Raw genomic sequence first — 19,163 nt, forward strand, 5'->3', positions numbered from 1 at the left:
GAATGTTTGCACAAAGTACTTTTGTTCCCCCATCTCGTATGTTCGAGGATTATGAGGTTTAGTCTCTCATGAGCCACTAAAATAAATTCCACATTAAGCCACAAGCACTGAATTTTCGACAGGCAATGAGAAGAAAAGGACCTTACTATTTTGGATATTCGGAGCTAGTTCATCCACAACAGAATTTCATGCATTTACAAATGCAGATAAACATACTTATTCACCATCTCAAACATGTCTAAATAAACGACAAATGCAACTTACTGCGGATGCTTCATTCTGAAACAAAAACAGAACATACTGGACAATCTCAGCAGGACTGACAGCCTCTGTGGAGCGAGATGGCAGCGGTCGTTCCGGGCCTGGGTGACTCTTTGTCAAAGCTGGAGAACTGGAAATGGGGTCAGATTCAGACTAATGTGGATGGGGCGGGGTTGGCGTGCCCTATTGGGCCTCGATAGAGTGGTCAGCAATAGGTGGAAAATGACGAAAATGTCTCGGACAGAAAGAAAAAGGGAATGTAAATGAGGCTAATCAAGGCTAACAAAGGTGCTGATAGTGGCGCCTCAAGAGATCAGAATGTGTTAATAGCAGAACAAAGTAAGCAGTGTGTCAGCGAACAATTGGCGACAGGGTTGCTCAAGTAGGATGGTATGGGCTGGGGGGAGGGGGGCAATGCTGAGGGTAAAACATACCAATGGAAGGAATGAAAATAACTTGATGGAAATAAACAGATGGTGGAGGTAGAAGAGAGATTACACAGTCTGATGTTGGTGAACTGAATAAAATGAAACATACAGAGAGCTGCCTGAATCAACTGGAATTAGTCAATAGAGGTAAGTGAATGTCATACCCCTAGACCAACGAGCCCCGGGAACGTAACAGAAGCACGCTGTTATTGCCATCGAAAGTCGATCTAACATCTGCGGAAAATACTGGAACAACTCAGCGAGTCAGGCGGGATTTGTCGACAGGACAACAAAGCTCGTCTTTCACCATCACCTTTCATTAAAACCGGGGAAGGTTAGAAATGTCGGACGTTTTAACCAAGCCAAATCCTGGTGGGAGCAAACAGAACAACAGGAAAGCGCTCTGACAGGGTGCAAGTCAGGAGAGATTAAATGAGAAAAGGCCTAGGGTTCCCTGGCCACAGAGTGAGGTGAGCATCGAATGAGAGAATAATTACACCACAGTATGAGGCCATTCTAGCCGCTGTGTCTGTGCCAGCTCTCAACAACTACCGCCCGGATACAAAGAAGAAGTGGAAACAAGATTCAAACCCAAATCTGCGATGGAAGTACACACAGAATGGGGGCAGCATTTACAGTGTGAGACTGTTGCACACACTATGAGTGTGCAAGCTGTATTGAGCCCAGTGGAAAGATGCGCTGCTGTTCCTCGAGTGTTTGTTGAGCTTCTTTGGAACATTTCAGGAGGCCGAGGTCCGGGAGGTCAGCGTTAAGATGCAGCTCTCCAGTCAGTTCAATTCTCCACTTTGGCTCTGTGGATTAGATGGGTCACGTCCCTGTGAAGTTAACGCAGATCATGTTAAGTTCGATCTAATTTCTACATCTTGTGGTTTTATATGTTGAAACATCTGCTTTGAAAGAAACAGCAGTCGTCTTGTAATAAGTGGCCTGGCCTCTCAGCCTCACCATGCGAATCTGCAGCAACACAGTGAGGTTGCACATTGTACACGTCCGTTGATTTCCATCTGTTTCTATAGTGTAGTGGTTATCACATTCGCCTAACACGCGAAAAGTTCGAAACCGAGCAGAAAGTTCTCTTACTTCCAGTTTAGTCTGTTGCTGACTATTGCCGCAATCTCGTAACTGGTCTTCATCAACGAGGAATAGCAAAATGCATGCACCCGTATGGTTGTGGTTATTTTCGAAAGCCCTGCCTTCTCAATTTAACTTCCACTTCAAGCATAACTTATCTTCAGGTCTGTAAAGTTCGATTCCTGATTGTTTTATAAGTTGAGACATCGGTTTTAAAGAAACGGCTGTCTTCTTGTCATAAGTGACATGGCCTCTCAGACGAACCATGAGAATCTGCAGCAACACAGTGAGGTTGAACATTGCACAAGTCCATTGATTACTGCACCGCCAGCGGTTTCTGTCGTGTAGTGGTTAGCACATTCCCCTAACATGGGAAAGGTCCCCGAGGCCATACCGGGTAGAAACATCAAGTGCTTCTCATGTTGTGTGAGGAATGTTTGCACAAAGTACTTTTGTTCCCCCATCTCGTATGTTCGAGGATTATGAGGTTTAGTCTCTCATGAGCCACTAAAATAAATTCCACATTAAGTCACAAGCACTGAATTATCGACAGGCAATGAGAAGAAAAGGACCTTCTTATTTTGGACATTCGGAGCTAGTTCATCCACAACAGAATTTCATGCATTTACAAATGCAGATTAACATACTTATTCACCATCTCAAACATGTCTAAATAAACGACAAATGCAACTTACTGCGGATGCTTCATTCTGAAACAAAAACAGAACATACTGGACAATCTCAGCAGGACTGACAGCCTCTGTGGAGCGAGATGGCAGCGGTCGTTCCGGGCCTGGGTGACTCTTTGTCAAAGCTGGAGAACTGGAAATGGGGTCAGATTCAGACTAATGTGGATGGGGCGGGGTTGGCGTGCCCTATTGGGCCTCGATAGAGTGGTCAGCAATAGGTGGAAAATGACGAAAATGTCTCGGACAGAAAGAAAAAGGGAATGTAAATGAGGCTAATCAAGGCTAACAAAGGTGCTGATAGTGGCGCCTCAAGAGATCAGAATGTGTTAATAGCAGAACAAAGTAAGCAGTGTGTCAGCGAACAATTGGCGACAGGGTTGCTCAAGTAGGATGGTATGGGCTGGGGGGCAATGCTGAGGGTAAAACATACCAATGAAAGGAATGAAAATAACTTGATGGAAATAAACAGATGGTGGAGGTAGAAGAGAGATTACACAGTCTGATGTTGTTGAACTGAATAAAATGAAACATACAGAGAGCTGCCTGAATCAACAGGAATTAGTCAATAGAGGTAAGTGAATGTCATATCCCTAGACCAACGAGCCCCGGGAACGTAACAGAAGCACGCTGTTATTGCCATCGAAAGTCGATCTAACATCTGCGGAAAATACTGGAACAACTCAGCGAGTCAGGCGGGATTTGTCGACAGGACAACAAAGCTCGTCTTTCACCATCACCTTTCATTTAAACCGGGGCGGGTTAGAAATGTCGGACGTTTTAACCAAGTCAAATCCTGGTGGGAGCAAACAGAACAACAGGAAAGCGCTCTGACAGGGTGCAAGTCAGGAGAGATTAAATGAGAAAAGGCCTAGGGTTCCCTGGCCACAGAGTGAGGTGAGCATCGAATGAGAGAATAATTACACCACAGTATGAGGCCATTCCAGCCGCTGTGTCTGTGCCAGCTCTCAACAACTACCGCCCGGATACAAAGAAGAAGTGGAAACAAGATTCAAACCCAAATCTGCGATGGAAGTACACACAGAGTGGGGCAGCATTTACAGTGTCAGACTGTTGCACACACTATGAGTGTGCAAGCTGTATTGAGCCCAGTGGAAAGATGCGCTGCTGTTCCTCGAGTGTTTGTTGAGCTTCTTTGGAACATTTCAGGAGGCCGAGGTCCGGGAGGTCAGCGTTAAGATGCAGCTCTCCAGTCAGTTCAATTCTCCACTTTGGCTCTGTGGATTAGATGGGTCACGTCCCTGTGAAGTTAACGCAGATCATGTTAAGTTCGATCTAATTTCTACATCTTGTGGTTTTATATGTTGAAACATCTGTTTTTGAAAGAAACAGCAGTCGTCTTGTAATAAGTGGCCTGGCCTCTCAGCCTCACCATGCGAATCTGCAGCAACACAGAGAGGTTGCACATTGTACACGTCCGTTGATTGCCAGCTGTTTCTGTAGTGTAGTGGTTATCACATTCGCCTAACACGCGAAAAGTTCGAAACCGAGCAGAAACTTCTCGTACTTCCAGTTTAGTCTGTTGCTGACTATTGCCGCAATCTCGTAACTGGTCTTCATCAACGAGGAATAGCAAAATGCATGCACCCGTATGGTTGTGGTTATTTTCGAAAGCCCTGCCTTCTCAATTTAACTTCCACTTCAAGCATAACCTATCTTCAGGTCTGTAAAGTTCGATTCCTGATTGTTTTATAAGTTGAGACATCGGTTTTAAAGAAACGGCTGTCTTCTTGTAATAAGTGACATGGCCTCTCAGACGAACCATGAGAATCTGCAGCAACACAGTGAGGTTGAACACTGCACAAGTCCATTGATTACTGCACCGCCAGCGGTTTCTGTAGTGTAGTGGTTAGCACATTCCCCTAACATGCGAAAGGTCCCCGAGGCCATACCGGGTAGAAACATCAAGTGCTTCTCATGTTGTGTGAGGAATGTTTGCACAAAGTACTTTTGTTCCCCCATCTCGTATGTTCGAGGATTATGAGGTTTAGTCTCTCATGAGCCACTAAAATAAATTCCACATTAAGTCACAAGCACTGAATTTTCGACAGGCAATGAGAAGAAAAGGACCTTCTTATTTTGGATATTCGGAGCTAGTTCATCCACAACAGAATTTCATGCATTTACAAATGCAGATAAACATACTTATTCACCATCTCAAACATGTCTAAATAAACGACAAATGCAACTTACTGCGGATGCTTCATTCTGAAACAAAAACAGAACATACTGGACAATCTCAGCAGGACTGACAGCCTCTGTGGAGCGAGATGGCAGCGGTCGTTCCGGGCCTGGGTGACTCTTTGTCAAAGCTGGAGAACTGGAAATGGGGTCAGATTCAGACTAATGTGGATGGGGCGGGGTTGGCGTGCCCGATTGGGCCTCGATAGAGTGGTCAGCAATAGGTGGAAAATGACGAAAATGTCTCGGACAGAAAGAAAAAGGGAATGTAAATGAGGCTAATCAAGGCTAACAAAGGTGCTGATAGTGGCGCCTCAAGAGATCAGAATGTGTTAATAGCAGAACAAAGTAAGCAGTGTGTCAGCGAACAATTGGCCACAGGGATCAGATTGCTCAAGTAGGATGGTATGGGCTGGGGGGAGGGGGGCAATGCTGAGGGTAAAACATACCAATGGAAGGAATGCAAATAACTTGATGGAAATAAACAGATGGTGGAGGGAGAAGAGAGATTACACAGTCTGATGTTGTTGAACTGAATAAAATGAAACATACAGAGAGCTGCCTGAATCTACTGGAATAAGTCAATAGAGGTAAGTGAATGTCCACACATAGACAAGCTTTTAGACAATGTCGCGATTGTCTCGCGAACCTATTGGTTCCCTGCTGTGTGAGCTCAGCTTCTCAAAGCAAACCCAATGTGAATGAATCCCGCCGAATGAGCCGCATAGAAATGAAGAAAACATATCGCCTGACCAACAGAAAACGTTATCAAAGGGCTCGTCCGGGATTTGAACCCGGGACCTCCCGCAAGTTTCGCAATCGAGACACCCAAAGCGCGAATCATACTCCTAGACCAACGAGCCGCGGAACTGGCACAGAAGCACGCTGTTATAGCCATCGAAAGTTGATCCAACATCTGCGGAAGATACTGGAACAACTCAGCGAGTCAGGCGGGATTTGTCGACAGGACAACAAAGCTCGTCTTTCACCATCACCTTTCATTAAAACCGGGACGGGTTAGAAATGTCGGACGTTTTAACCAAGTCAAATCCCGGTGGGAGCAAACAGAACAACAGGAAAGCGCTCTGACAGGGTGCAAGTCAGGAGAGATTAAATGAGAAAAGGCAGTCGTCTTGTAATAAGTGGCCTAGCCTCTCAGCCTCACCATGCGAATCTGCAGCAGCACAGTGAGGTTGCACATTGTACACGTCCGTGGATTGCCAGCTGTTTCTGTAGTGTAGTGGTTATCACATTCGCCTCACACGCGAAAGGTCCCCGGTTCGAAACCGGGCAGAAACATCTCGTAGTACCAGGTTAGTCTGTTGCTGACTACAGCCGCAATCTCATAACTGGTCTTCATCACCGAGGAATAGCAAAATGCATGCACCCGTATGGTTGTGGTTATTTGCGAAAGCCCTGCCTTCTCAATTTAACTTCCACTTCAAGCAAAACATAACTTATCTTCAGGTCTGTAAATTTCGATTCCTGATTGTTTTCTAAGTTGAGACATCGGTTTTAAAGAAACGGCTGTCTTCTTGTCATAAGTGACATGGCCTCTCAGACGAACCATGAGAAGCTGCAGCAACACAGTGAGGTTGAACATTGCATAAGTCCATTGATTACTGCACCGCCAGCGGTTTCTGTAGTGTAGTGGTTAGCACATTCCCCTAACATGCGAAAGGTCCCCGGGGCCATACCGGGTAGAAACATCAAGTGCTTCTCATGTTGTGTGAGGAATGTTTGCACAAAGTACTTTTGTTCCCCCATCTCGTATGTTCGAGGATTATGAGGTTTAGTCTCTCATGAGCCACTAAAATAAATTCCACATTAAGCCACAAGCACTGAATTTTCGACAGGCAATGAGAAGAAAAGGACCTTACTATTTTGGATATTCGGAGCTAGTTCATCCACAACAGAATTTCATGCATTTACAAATGCAGATAAACATACTTATTCACCATCTCAAACATGTCTAAATAAACGACAAATGCAACTTACTGCGGATGCTTCATTCTGAAACAAAAACAGAACATACTGGACAATCTCAGCAGGACTGACAGCCTCTGTGGAGCGAGATGGCAGCGGTCGTTCCGGGCCTGGGTGACTCTTTGTCAAAGCTGGAGAACTGGAAATGGGGTCAGATTCAGACTAATGTGGATGGGGCGGGGTTGGCGTGCCCTATTGGGCCTCGATAGAGTGGTCAGCAATAGGTGGAAAATGACGAAAATGTCTCGGACAGAAAGAAAAAGGGAATGTAAATGAGGCTAATCAAGGCTAACAAAGGTGCTGATAGTGGCGCCTCAAGAGATCAGAATGTGTTAATAGCAGAACAAAGTAAGCAGTGTGTCAGCGAACAATTGGCGACAGGGTTGCTCAAGTAGGATGGTATGGGCTGGGGGGAGGGGGGCAATGCTGAGGGTAAAACATACCAATGGAAGGAATGAAAATAACTTGATGGAAATAAACAGATGGTGGAGGTAGAAGAGAGATTACACAGTCTGATGTTGGTGAACTGAATAAAATGAAACATACAGAGAGCTGCCTGAATCAACTGGAATTAGTCAATAGAGGTAAGTGAATGTCATACCCCTAGACCAACGAGCCCCGGGAACGTAACAGAAGCACGCTGTTATTGCCATCGAAAGTCGATCTAACATCTGCGGAAAATACTGGAACAACTCAGCGAGTCAGGCGGGATTTGTCGACAGGACAACAAAGCTCGTCTTTCACCATCACCTTTCATTAAAACCGGGGAAGGTTAGAAATGTCGGACGTTTTAACCAAGCCAAATCCTGGTGGGAGCAAACAGAACAACAGGAAAGCGCTCTGACAGGGTGCAAGTCAGGAGAGATTAAATGAGAAAAGGCCTAGGGTTCCCTGGCCACAGAGTGAGGTGAGCATCGAATGAGAGAATAATTACACCACAGTATGAGGCCATTCTAGCCGCTGTGTCTGTGCCAGCTCTCAACAACTACCGCCCGGATACAAAGAAGAAGTGGAAACAAGATTCAAACCCAAATCTGCGATGGAAGTACACACAGAATGGGGGCAGCATTTACAGTGTGAGACTGTTGCACACACTATGAGTGTGCAAGCTGTATTGAGCCCAGTGGAAAGATGCGCTGCTGTTCCTCGAGTGTTTGTTGAGCTTCTTTGGAACATTTCAGGAGGCCGAGGTCCGGGAGGTCAGCGTTAAGATGCAGCTCTCCAGTCAGTTCAATTCTCCACTTTGGCTCTGTGGATTAGATGGGTCACGTCCCTGTGAAGTTAACGCAGATCATGTTAAGTTCGATCTAATTTCTACATCTTGTGGTTTTATATGTTGAAACATCTGCTTTGAAAGAAACAGCAGTCGTCTTGTAATAAGTGGCCTGGCCTCTCAGCCTCACCATGCGAATCTGCAGCAACACAGTGAGGTTGCACATTGTACACGTCCGTTGATTTCCATCTGTTTCTATAGTGTAGTGGTTATCACATTCGCCTAACACGCGAAAAGTTCGAAACCGAGCAGAAACTTCTCGTACTTCCAGTTTAGTCTGTTGCTGACTATTGCCGCAATCTCGTAACTGGTCTTCATCAACGAGGAATAGCAAAATGCATGCACCCGTATGGTTGTGGTTATTTTCGAAAGCCCTGCCTTCTCAATTTAACTTCCACTTCAAGCATAACCTATCTTCAGGTCTGTAAAGTTCGATTCCTGATTGTTTTATAAGTTGAGACATCGGTTTTAAAGAAACGGCTGTCTTCTTGTAATAAGTGACATGGCCTCTCAGACGAACCATGAGAATCTGCAGCAACACAGTGAGGTTGAACACTGCACAAGTCCATTGATTACTGCACCGCCAGCGGTTTCTGTAGTGTAGTGGTTAGCACATTCCCCTAACATGCGAAAGGTCCCCGAGGCCATACCGGGTAGAAACATCAAGTGCTTCTCATGTTGTGTGAGGAATGTTTGCACAAAGTACTTTTGTTCCCCCATCTCGTATGTTCGAGGATTATGAGGTTTAGTCTCTCATGAGCCACTAAAATAAATTCCACATTAAGTCACAAGCACTGAATTTTCGACAGGCAATGAGAAGAAAAGGACCTTCTTATTTTGGATATTCGGAGCTAGTTCATCCACAACAGAATTTCATGCATTTACAAATGCAGATAAACATACTTATTCACCATCTCAAACATGTCTAAATAAACGACAAATGCAACTTACTGCGGATGCTTCATTCTGAAACAAAAACAGAACATACTGGACAATCTCAGCAGGACTGACAGCCTCTGTGGAGCGAGATGGCAGCGGTCGTTCCGGGCCTGGGTGACTCTTTGTCAAAGCTGGAGAACTGGAAATGGGGTCAGATTCAGACTAATGTGGATGGGGCGGGGTTGGCGTGCCCGATTGGGCCTCGATAGAGTGGTCAGCAATAGGTGGAAAATGACGAAAATGTCTCGGACAGAAAGAAAAAGGGAATGTAAATGAGGCTAATCAAGGCTAACAAAGGTGCTGATAGTGGCGCCTCAAGAGATCAGAATGTGTTAATAGCAGAACAAAGTAAGCAGTGTGTCAGCGAACAATTGGCCACAGGGATCAGATTGCTCAAGTAGGATGGTATGGGCTGGGGGGAGGGGGGCAATGCTGAGGGTAAAACATACCAATGGAAGGAATGCAAATAACTTGATGGAAATAAACAGATGGTGGAGGGAGAAGAGAGATTACACAGTCTGATGTTGTTGAACTGAATAAAATGAAACATACAGAGAGCTGCCTGAATCTACTGGAATAAGTCAATAGAGGTAAGTGAATGTCCACACATAGACAAGCTTTTAGACAATGTCGCGATTGTCTCGCGAACCTATTGGTTCCCTGCTGTGTGAGCTCAGCTTCTCAAAGCAAACCCAATGTGAATGAATCCCGCCGAATGAGCCGCATAGAAATGAAGAAAACATATCGCCTGACCAACAGAAAACGTTATCAAAGGGCTCGTCCGGGATTTGAACCCGGGACCTCCCGCAAGTTTCGCAATCGAGACACCCAAAGCGAGAATCATACTCCTAGACCAACGAGCCGCGGAACTGGCACAGAAGCACGCTGTTATAGCCATCGAAAGTTGATCCAACATCTGCGGAAGATACTGGAACAACTCAGCGAGTCAGGCGGGATTTGTCGACAGGACAACAAAGCTCGTCTTTCACCATCACCTTTCATTAAAACCGGGACGGGTTAGAAATGTCGGACGTTTTAACCAAGTCAAATCCCGGTGGGAGCAAACAGAACAACAGGAAAGCGCTCTGACAGGGTGCAAGTCAGGAGAGATTAAATGAGAAAAGGCAGTCGTCTTGTAATAAGTGGCCTAGCCTCTCAGCCTCACCATGCGAATCTGCAGCAGCACAGTGAGGTTGCACATTGTACACGTCCGTGGATTGCCAGCTGTTTCTGTAGTGTAGTGGTTATCACATTCGCCTCACACGCGAAAGGTCCCCGGTTCGAAACCGGGCAGAAACATCTCGTAGTACCAGGTTAGTCTGTTGCTGACTACAGCCGCAATCTCATAACTGGTCTTCATCACCGAGGAATAGCAAAATGCATGCACCCGTATGGTTGTGGTTATTTGCGAAAGCCCTGCCTTCTCAATTTAACTTCCACTTCAAGCAAAACATAACTTATCTTCAGGTCTGTAAATTTCGATTCCTGATTGTTTTCTAAGTTGAGACATCGGTTTTAAAGAAACGGCTGTCTTCTTGTCATAAGTGACATGGCCTCTCAGACGAACCATGAGAAGCTGCAGCAACACAGTGAGGTTGAACATTGCATAAGTCCATTGATTACTGCACCGCCAGCGGTTTCTGTAGTGTAGTGGTTAGCACATTCCCCTAACATGCGAAAGGTCCCCGGGGCCATACCGGGTAGAAACATCAAGTGCTTCTCATGTTGTGTGAGGAATGTTTGCACAAAGTACTTTTGTTCCCCCATCTCGTATGTTCGAGGATTATGAGGTTTAGTCTCTCATGAGCCACTAAAATAAATTCCACATTAAGCCACAAGCACTGAATTTTCGACAGGCAATGAGAAGAAAAGGACCTTACTATTTTGGATATTCGGAGCTAGTTCATCCACAACAGAATTTCATGCATTTACAAATGCAGATAAACATACTTATTCACCATCTCAAACATGTCTAAATAAACGACAAATGCAACTTACTGCGGATGCTTCATTCTGAAACAAAAACAGAACATACTGGACAATCTCAGCAGGACTGACAGCCTCTGTGGAGCGAGATGGCAGCGGTCGTTCCGGGCCTGGGTGACTCTTTGTCAAAGCTGGAGAACTGGAAATGGGGTCAGATTCAGACTAATGTGGATGGGGCGGGGTTGGCGTGCCCTATTGGGCCTCGATAGAGTGGTCAGCAATAGGTGGAAAATGACGAAAATGTCTCGGACAGAAAGAAAAAGGGAATGTAAATGAGGCTAATCAAGGCTAACAAAGGTGCTGATAGTGGCGCCTCAAGAGATCAGAATGTGTTAATAGCAGAACAAAGTAAGCAGTGTGTCAGCGAACAATTGGCGACAGGGTTGCTCAAGTAGGATGGTATGGGCTGGGGGGAGGGGGGCAATGCTGAGGGTAAAACATACCAATGGAAGGAATGAAAATAACTTGATGGAAATAAACAGATGGTGGAGGTAGAAGAGAGATTACACAGTCTGATGTTGGTGAACTGAATAAAATGAAACATACAGAGAGCTGCCTGAATCAACTGGAATTAGTCAATAGAGGTAAGTGAATGTCATACCCCTAGACCAACGAGCCCCGGGAACGTAACAGAAGCACGCTGTTATTGCCATCGAAAGTCGATCTAACATCTGCGGAAAATACTGGAACAACTCAGCGAGTCAGGCGGGATTTGTCGACAGGACAACAAAGCTCGTCTTTCACCATCACCTTTCATTAAAACCGGGGAAGGTTAGAAATGTCGGACGTTTTAACCAAGCCAAATCCTGGTGGGAGCAAACAGAACAACAGGAAAGCGCTCTGACAGGGTGCAAGTCAGGAGAGATTAAATGAGAAAAGGCCTAGGGTTCCCTGGCCACAGAGTGAGGTGAGCATCGAATGAGAGAATAATTACACCACAGTATGAGGCCATTCTAGCCGCTGTGTCTGTGCCAGCTCTCAACAACTACCGCCCGGATACAAAGAAGAAGTGGAAACAAGATTCAAACCCAAATCTGCGATGGAAGTACACACAGAATGGGGGCAGCATTTACAGTGTGAGACTGTTGCACACACTATGAGTGTGCAAGCTGTATTGAGCCCAGTGGAAAGATGCGCTGCTGTTCCTCGAGTGTTTGTTGAGCTTCTTTGGAACATTTCAGGAGGCCGAGGTCCGGGAGGTCAGCGTTAAGATGCAGCTCTCCAGTCAGTTCAATTCTCCACTTTGGCTCTGTGGATTAGATGGGTCACGTCCCTGTGAAGTTAACGCAGATCATGTTAAGTTCGATCTAATTTCTACATCTTGTGGTTTTATATGTTGAAACATCTGCTTTGAAAGAAACAGCAGTCGTCTTGTAATAAGTGGCCTGGCCTCTCAGCCTCACCATGCGAATCTGCAGCAACACAGTGAGGTTGCACATTGTACACGTCCGTTGATTTCCATCTGTTTCTATAGTGTAGTGGTTATCACATTCGCCTAACACGCGAAAAGTTCGAAACCGAGCAGAAAGTTCTCTTACTTCCAGTTTAGTCTGTTGCTGACTATTGCCGCAATCTCGTAACTGGTCTTCATCAACGAGGAATAGCAAAATGCATGCACCCGTATGGTTGTGGTTATTTTCGAAAGCCCTGCCTTCTCAATTTAACTTCCACTTCAAGCATAACTTATCTTCAGGTCTGTAAAGTTCGATTCCTGATTGTTTGATAAGTTGAGACATCGGTTTTAAAGAAACGGCTGTCTTCTTGTCATAAGTGACATGGCCTCTCAGACGAACCATGAGAATCTGCAGCAACACAGTGAGGTTGAACATTGCACAAGTCCATTGATTACTGCACCGCCAGCGGTTTCTGTAGTGTAGTGGTTAGCACATTCCCCTAACATGGGAAAGGTCCCCGAGGCCATACCGGGTAGAAACATCAAGTGCTTCTCATGTTGTGTGAGGAATGTTTGCACAAAGTACTTTTGTTCCCCCATCTCGTATGTTCGAGGATTATGAGGTTTAGTCTCTCATGAGCCACTAAAATAAATTCCACATTAAGTCACAAGCACTGAATTATCGACAGGCAATGAGAAGAAAAGGACCTTCTTATTTTGGACATTCGGAGCTAGTTCATCCACAACAGAATTTCATGCATTTACAAATGCAGATTAACATACTTATTCACCATCTCAAACATGTCTAAATAAACGACAAATGCAACTTACTGCGGATGCTTCATTCTGAAACAAAAACAGAACATACTGGACAATCTCAGCAGGACTGACAGCCTCTGTGGAGCGAGATGGCAGCGGTCGTTCCGGGCCTGGGTGACTCTTTGTCAAAGCTGGAGAACTGGAAATGGGGTCAGATTCAGACTAATGTGGATGGGGCGGGGTTGGCGTGCCCTATTGGGCCTCGATAGAGTGGTCAGCAATAGGTGGAAAATGACGAAAATGTCTCGGACAGAAAGAAAAAGGGAATGTAAATGAGGCTAATCAAGGCTAACAAAGGTGCTGATAGTGGCGCCTCAAGAGATCAGAATGTGTTAATAGCAGAACAAAGTAAGCAGTGTGTCAGCGAACAATTGGCGACAGGGTTGCTCAAGTAGGATGGTATGGGCTGGGGGGCAATGCTGAGGGTAAAACATACCAATGAAAGGAATGAAAATAACTTGATGGAAATAAACAGATGGTGGAGGTAGAAGAGAGATTACACAGTCTGATGTTGTTGAACTGAATAAAATGAAACATACAGAGAGCTGCCTGAATCAACAGGAATTAGTCAATAGAGGTAAGTGAATGTCATATCCCTAGACCAACGAGCCCCGGGAACGTAACAGAAGCACGCTGTTATTGCCATCGAAAGTCGATCTAACATCTGCGGAAAATACTGGAACAACTCAGCGAGTCAGGCGGGATTTGTCGACAGGACAACAAAGCTCGTCTTTCACCATCACCTTTCATTTAAACCGGGGCGGGTTAGAAATGTCGGACGTTTTAACCAAGTCAAATCCTGGTGGGAGCAAACAGAACAACAGGAAAGCGCTCTGACAGGGTGCAAGTCAGGAGAGATTAAATGAGAAAAGGCCTAGGGTTCCCTGGCCACAGAGTGAGGTGAGCATCGAATGAGAGAATAATTACACCACAGTATGAGGCCATTCCAGCCGCTGTGTCTGTGCCAGCTCTCAACAACTACCGCCCGGATACAAAGAAGAAGTGGAAACAAGATTCAAACCCAAATCTGCGATGGAAGTACACACAGAGTGGGGCAGCATTTACAGTGTCAGACTGTTGCACACACTATGAGTGTGCAAGCTGTATTGAGCCCAGTGGAAAGATGCGCTGCTGTTCCTCGAGTGTTTGTTGAGCTTCTTTGGAACATTTCAGGAGGCCGAGGTCCGGGAGGTCAGCGTTAAGATGCAGCTCTCCAGTCAGTTCAATTCTCCACTTTGGCTCTGTGGATTAGATGGGTCACGTCCCTGTGAAGTTAACGCAGATCATGTTAAGTTCGATCTAATTTCTACATCTTGTGGTTTTATATGTTGAAACATCTGTTTTTGAAAGAAACAGCAGTCGTCTTGTAATAAGTGGCCTGGCCTCTCAGCCTCACCATGCGAATCTGCAGCAACACAGAGAGGTTGCACATTGTACACGTCCGTTGATTGCCAGCTGTTTCTGTAGTGTAGTGGTTATCACATTCGCCTAACACGCGAAAAGTTCGAAACCGAGCAGAAACTTCTCGTACTTCCAGTTTAGTCTGTTGCTGACTATTGCCGCAATCTCGTAACTGGTCTTCATCAACGAGGAATAGCAAAATGCATGCACCCGTATGGTTGTGGTTATTTTCGAAAGCCCTGCCTTCTCAATTTAACTTCCACTTCAAGCATAACTTATCTTCAGGTCTGTAAAGTTCGATTCCTGATTGTTTTATAAGTTGAGACATCGGTTTTAAAGAAACGGCTGTCTTCTTGTCATAAGTGACATGGCCTCTCAGACGAACCATGAGAAGCTGCAGCAACACAGTGAGGTTGAACATTGCATAAGTCCATTGATTACTGCACCGCCAGCGGTTTCTGTAGTGTAGTGGTTAGCACATTCCCCTAACATGCGAAAGGTCCCCGGGGCCATACCGGGTAGAAACATCAAGTGCTTCTCATGTTGTGTGAGGAATGTTTGCACAAAGTACTTTTGTTCCCCCATCTCGTATGTTCGAGGATTATGAGGTTTAGTCTCTCATGAGCCACTAAAATAAATTCCACATTAAGTCACAAGCACTGAATTTTCGACAGGCAATGAGAAGAAAAGGACCTTCCTATTTTGGATATTCGGAGCTAGTTCATCCACAACAGAATTTCATGCATTTACAAATGCAGATAAACATACTTATTCACCATCTCAAACATGTCTAAATAAACGACAAATGCAACTTACTGCGGATGCTTCATTCTGAAACAAAAACAGAACATACTGGACAATCTCAGCAGGACTGACAGCCTCTGTGGAGCGAGATGGCAGCGGTCGTTCCGGGCCTGGGTGACTCTTTGTCAAAGCTGGAGAACTGGAAATGGGGTCAGATTCAGACTAATGTGGATGGGGCGGGGTTGGCGTACCCTATTGGGCCTCGATAGAGTGGTCAGCAATAGGTGGAAAATGACGAAAATGTCTCGGACAGAAAGAAAAAGGGAATGTAAATGAGGCTAATCAAGGCTAACAAAGGTGCTGATAGTGGCGCCTCAAGAGATCAGAATGTGTTAATAGCAGAACAAAGTAAGCAGTGTGTCAGCGAACAATTGGCCACAGGGATCAGATTGCTCAAGTAGGATGGTATGGGCTGGGGGGAGGGGGGCAATGCTGAGGGTAAAACATACCAATGGAAGGAATGAAAATAACTTGATGGAAATAAACAGATGGTGGAGGGAGAAGAGAGATTACACAGTCTGATGTTGTTGAACTGAATAAAATGAAACATACAGAGAGCTGCCTGAATCTACTGGAATAAGTCAATAGAGGTAAGTGAATGTCCACACATAGACAAGCTTTTAGACAATGTCGCGATTGTCTCGCGAACCTATTGGTTCCCTGCTGTGTGAGCTCAGCTTCTCAAAGCAAACCCAATGTGAATGAATCTCGCCGAATGAGCCGCATAGAAATGAAGAAAACATATCGCCTGACGAACAGAAAACGTTATCAAAGGGCTCGTCCGGGATTTGAACCCGGGACCTCCCGCAAGTTTCGCAATCGAGACACCCAAAGCGAGAATCATACTCCTAGACCAACGAGCCGCGGATCTGGCACAGAAGCACGCTGTTATAGCCATCGAAAGTTGATCCAACATCTGCGGAAGATACTGGAACAACTCAGCGAGTCAGGCGGGATTTGTCGACAGGACAACAAAGCTCGTCTTTCACCATCACCTTTCATTAAAACCGGGACGGGTTAGAAATGTCGGACGTTTTAACCAAGTCAAATCCCGGTGGGAGCAAACAGAACAACAGGAAAGCGCTCTGACAGGGTGCAAGTCAGGAGTGATTAAATGAGAAAAGGCAGTCGTCTTGTAATAAGTGGCCTAGCCTCTCAGCCTCACCATGCGAATCTGCAGCAGCACAGTGAGGTTGCACATTGTACACGTCCGTGGATTGCCAGCTGTTTCTGTAGTGTAGTGGTTATCACATTCGCCTCACACGCGAAAAGTCCCCGGTTCGAAACCGGGCAGAAACATCTCGGGCTACCAGGTTGTTCTGTTGCTGACTTTTGCCGCAATCTCATAACTGGTCTTCATCACCGAAAAATAGCAAAATGCATGCACCCGTATGGTTGTGGTTATTTTCGAAAGCCCTGCCTTCTCAATTTAACTTCCACTTCAAGCAAAACATAACTTATCTTCAGGTCTGTAAATTTCGATTCCTGATTGTTTTCTAAGTTGAGACATCGGTTTTAAAGAAACGGCTGTCTTCTTGTCATAAGTGACATGGCCTCTCAGACGAACCATGAGAAGCTGCAGCAACACAGTGAGGTTGAACATTGCATAAGTCCATTGATTACTGCACCGCCAGCGGTTTCTGTAGTGTAGTGGTTAGCACATTCCCCTAACATGCGAAAGGTCCCCGGGGCCATACCGGGTAGAAACATCAAGTGCTTCTCATGTTGTGTGAGGAATGTTTGCACAAAGTACTTTTGTTCCCCCATCTCGTATGTTCGAGGATTATGAGGTTTAGTCTCTCATGAGCCACTAAAATAAATTCCACATTAAGTCACAAGCACTGAATTATCGACAGGCAAAGAGAAGGAAAGGACCTTCCTATTTTGGATATTCGGAGCAAGTTCATCCACAACAGAATTTCATGCATTTACAAATGCAGATAAACATACTTATTCACCATCTCAAACATGTCTAAATAAACGACAAAAGTAACTTACTGCGGATGCTTCATTCTGAAACAAAAACAGAACATACTGGACAATCTCAGCAGGACTGACAGCCTCTGTGGAGCGAGATGGCAGCGGTCGTTCCGGGCCTGGGTGACTCTTTGTCAAAGCTGGAGAACTGGAAATGGGGTCAGATTCAGACTAATGTGGATGGGGCGGGGTTGGCGTGCCCTATTGGGCCTCGATAGAGTGGTCAGCAATAGGTGGAAAATGACGAAAATGTCTCGGACAGAAAGAAAAAGGGAATGTAAATGAGGCTAATCAAGGCTAACAAAGGTGCTGATAGTGGCGCCTCAAGAGATCAGAATGTGTTAATAGCAGAACAAAGTAAGCAGTGTGTCAGCGAACAATTGGCCACAGGGATCAGATTGCTCAAGTAGGATGGTATGGGCTGGGGGGAGGGGGGCAATGCTGAGGGTAAAACATACCAATGGAAGGAATGAAAATAACTTGATGGAAATAAACAGATGGTGGAGGGAGAAGAGAGATTACACAGTCTGATGTTGTTGAACTGAATAAAATGAAACATACAGAGAGCTGCCTGAATCTACTGGAATAAGTCAATAGAGGTAAGTGAATGTCCACACATAGACAAGCTTTTAGACAATGTCGCGATTGTCTCGCGAACCTATTGGTTCCCTGCTGTATGAGCTCAGCTTCTCAAAGCAAACCCAATGTGAATGAATCCCGGCGAATGAGCCGCATAGAAATGAAGTAAACATATCGCCTGACCAACAGAAAACGTTATCAAAGGGCTCGCCCGGGATTTGAACCCGGGACCTCCCGCAAGTTTCGCAATCGATACACCCAAAGCGAGAATCATACTCCTAGACCAACGAGCCGCGGAATTGGCACAGAAGCACGCTGTTATAGCCATCGAAAGTTGATCCAACATCTGCGGAAGATACTGGAACAACTCAGCGAGTCAGGCGGGATTTGTCGACAGGACAACAAAGCTCGTCTTTCACCATCACCTTTCATTAAAACCGGGACGGGTTAGAAATGTCGGACGTTTTAACCAAGTCAAATCCCGGTGGGAGCAAACAGAACAACAGGAAAGCGCTCTGACAGGGTGCAAGTCAGGAGAGATTAAATGAGAAAAGGCAGTCGTCTTGTAATAAGTGGCCTAGCCTCTCAGCCTCACCATGCGAATCTGCAGCAGCACAGTGAGGTTGCACATTGTACACGTCCGTGGATTGCCAGCTGTTTCTGTAGTGTAGTGGTTATCACATTCGCCTCACACGCGAAAGGTCCCCGGTTGGAAACCAGGCAGAAACATCTCGTAGTACCAGGTTAGTCTGTTGCTGACTACAGCCGCAATCTCATAACTGGTCTTCATCACCGAGGAATAGCAAAATGCATGCACCCGTATGGTTGTGGTTATTTGCGAAAGCCCTGCCTTCTCAATTTAACTTCCACTTCAAGCATAACTTATCTTCAGGTCTGTAAAGTTCGATTCCTGATTGTTTTCTAAGTTGAGACATCGGTTTTAAAGAAACGGCTGTCTTCTTGTCATAAGTGACATGGCCTCTCAGACGAACCATGAGAAGCTGCAGCAACACAGTGAGGTTGAACATTGCATAAGTCCATTGATTACTGCACCGCCAGCGGTTTCTGTAGTGTAGTGGTTAGCACATTCCCCTAACATGCGAAAGGTCCCCGGGGCCATACCGGGTAGAAACATCAAGTGCTTCTCATGTTGTGTGAGGAATGTTTGCACAAAGTACTTTTGTTCCCCCATCTCGTATGTTCGAGGATTATGAGGTTTAGTCTCTCATGAGCCACTAAAATAAATTCCACATTAAGCCACAAGCACTGAATTTTCGACAGGCAATGAGAAGAAAAGGACCTTCCTATTTTGGATATTCGGAGCTAGTTCATCCACA

General features: G+C 45.5%; 4 non-coding genes across 4 annotated transcripts; all 4 read left to right on the forward strand.

Moving 5' to 3' along the window:
* The first annotated feature begins 5,895 nt into the window (after positions 1-5,895).
* trnav-cac (transfer RNA valine (anticodon CAC)) lies at positions 5,896-5,968 on the forward strand. Its single transcript has one exon. It is a non-coding gene; the product is annotated as a tRNA-Val (tRNA).
* Positions 5,969-10,093: 4,125 nt separating this feature from the next.
* Positions 10,094-10,166, forward strand: trnav-cac (transfer RNA valine (anticodon CAC)). The gene has a single exon. It is a non-coding gene; the product is annotated as a tRNA-Val (tRNA).
* A 6,330-nt stretch (positions 10,167-16,496) lies between these two features.
* trnav-cac (transfer RNA valine (anticodon CAC)) lies at positions 16,497-16,569 on the forward strand. The gene has a single exon. It is a non-coding gene; the product is annotated as a tRNA-Val (tRNA).
* A 1,913-nt stretch (positions 16,570-18,482) lies between these two features.
* On the forward strand, positions 18,483-18,555 carry trnav-cac (transfer RNA valine (anticodon CAC)). The gene has a single exon. It is a non-coding gene; the product is annotated as a tRNA-Val (tRNA).
* The last annotated feature ends 608 nt before the right edge of the window (positions 18,556-19,163 follow it).

Source organism: Scyliorhinus torazame, chromosome 5, assembly GCF_047496885.1.
Source record: "Scyliorhinus torazame isolate Kashiwa2021f chromosome 5, sScyTor2.1, whole genome shotgun sequence".
Classification (NCBI taxonomy): Eukaryota; Metazoa; Chordata; class Chondrichthyes; order Carcharhiniformes; family Scyliorhinidae; genus Scyliorhinus; species Scyliorhinus torazame.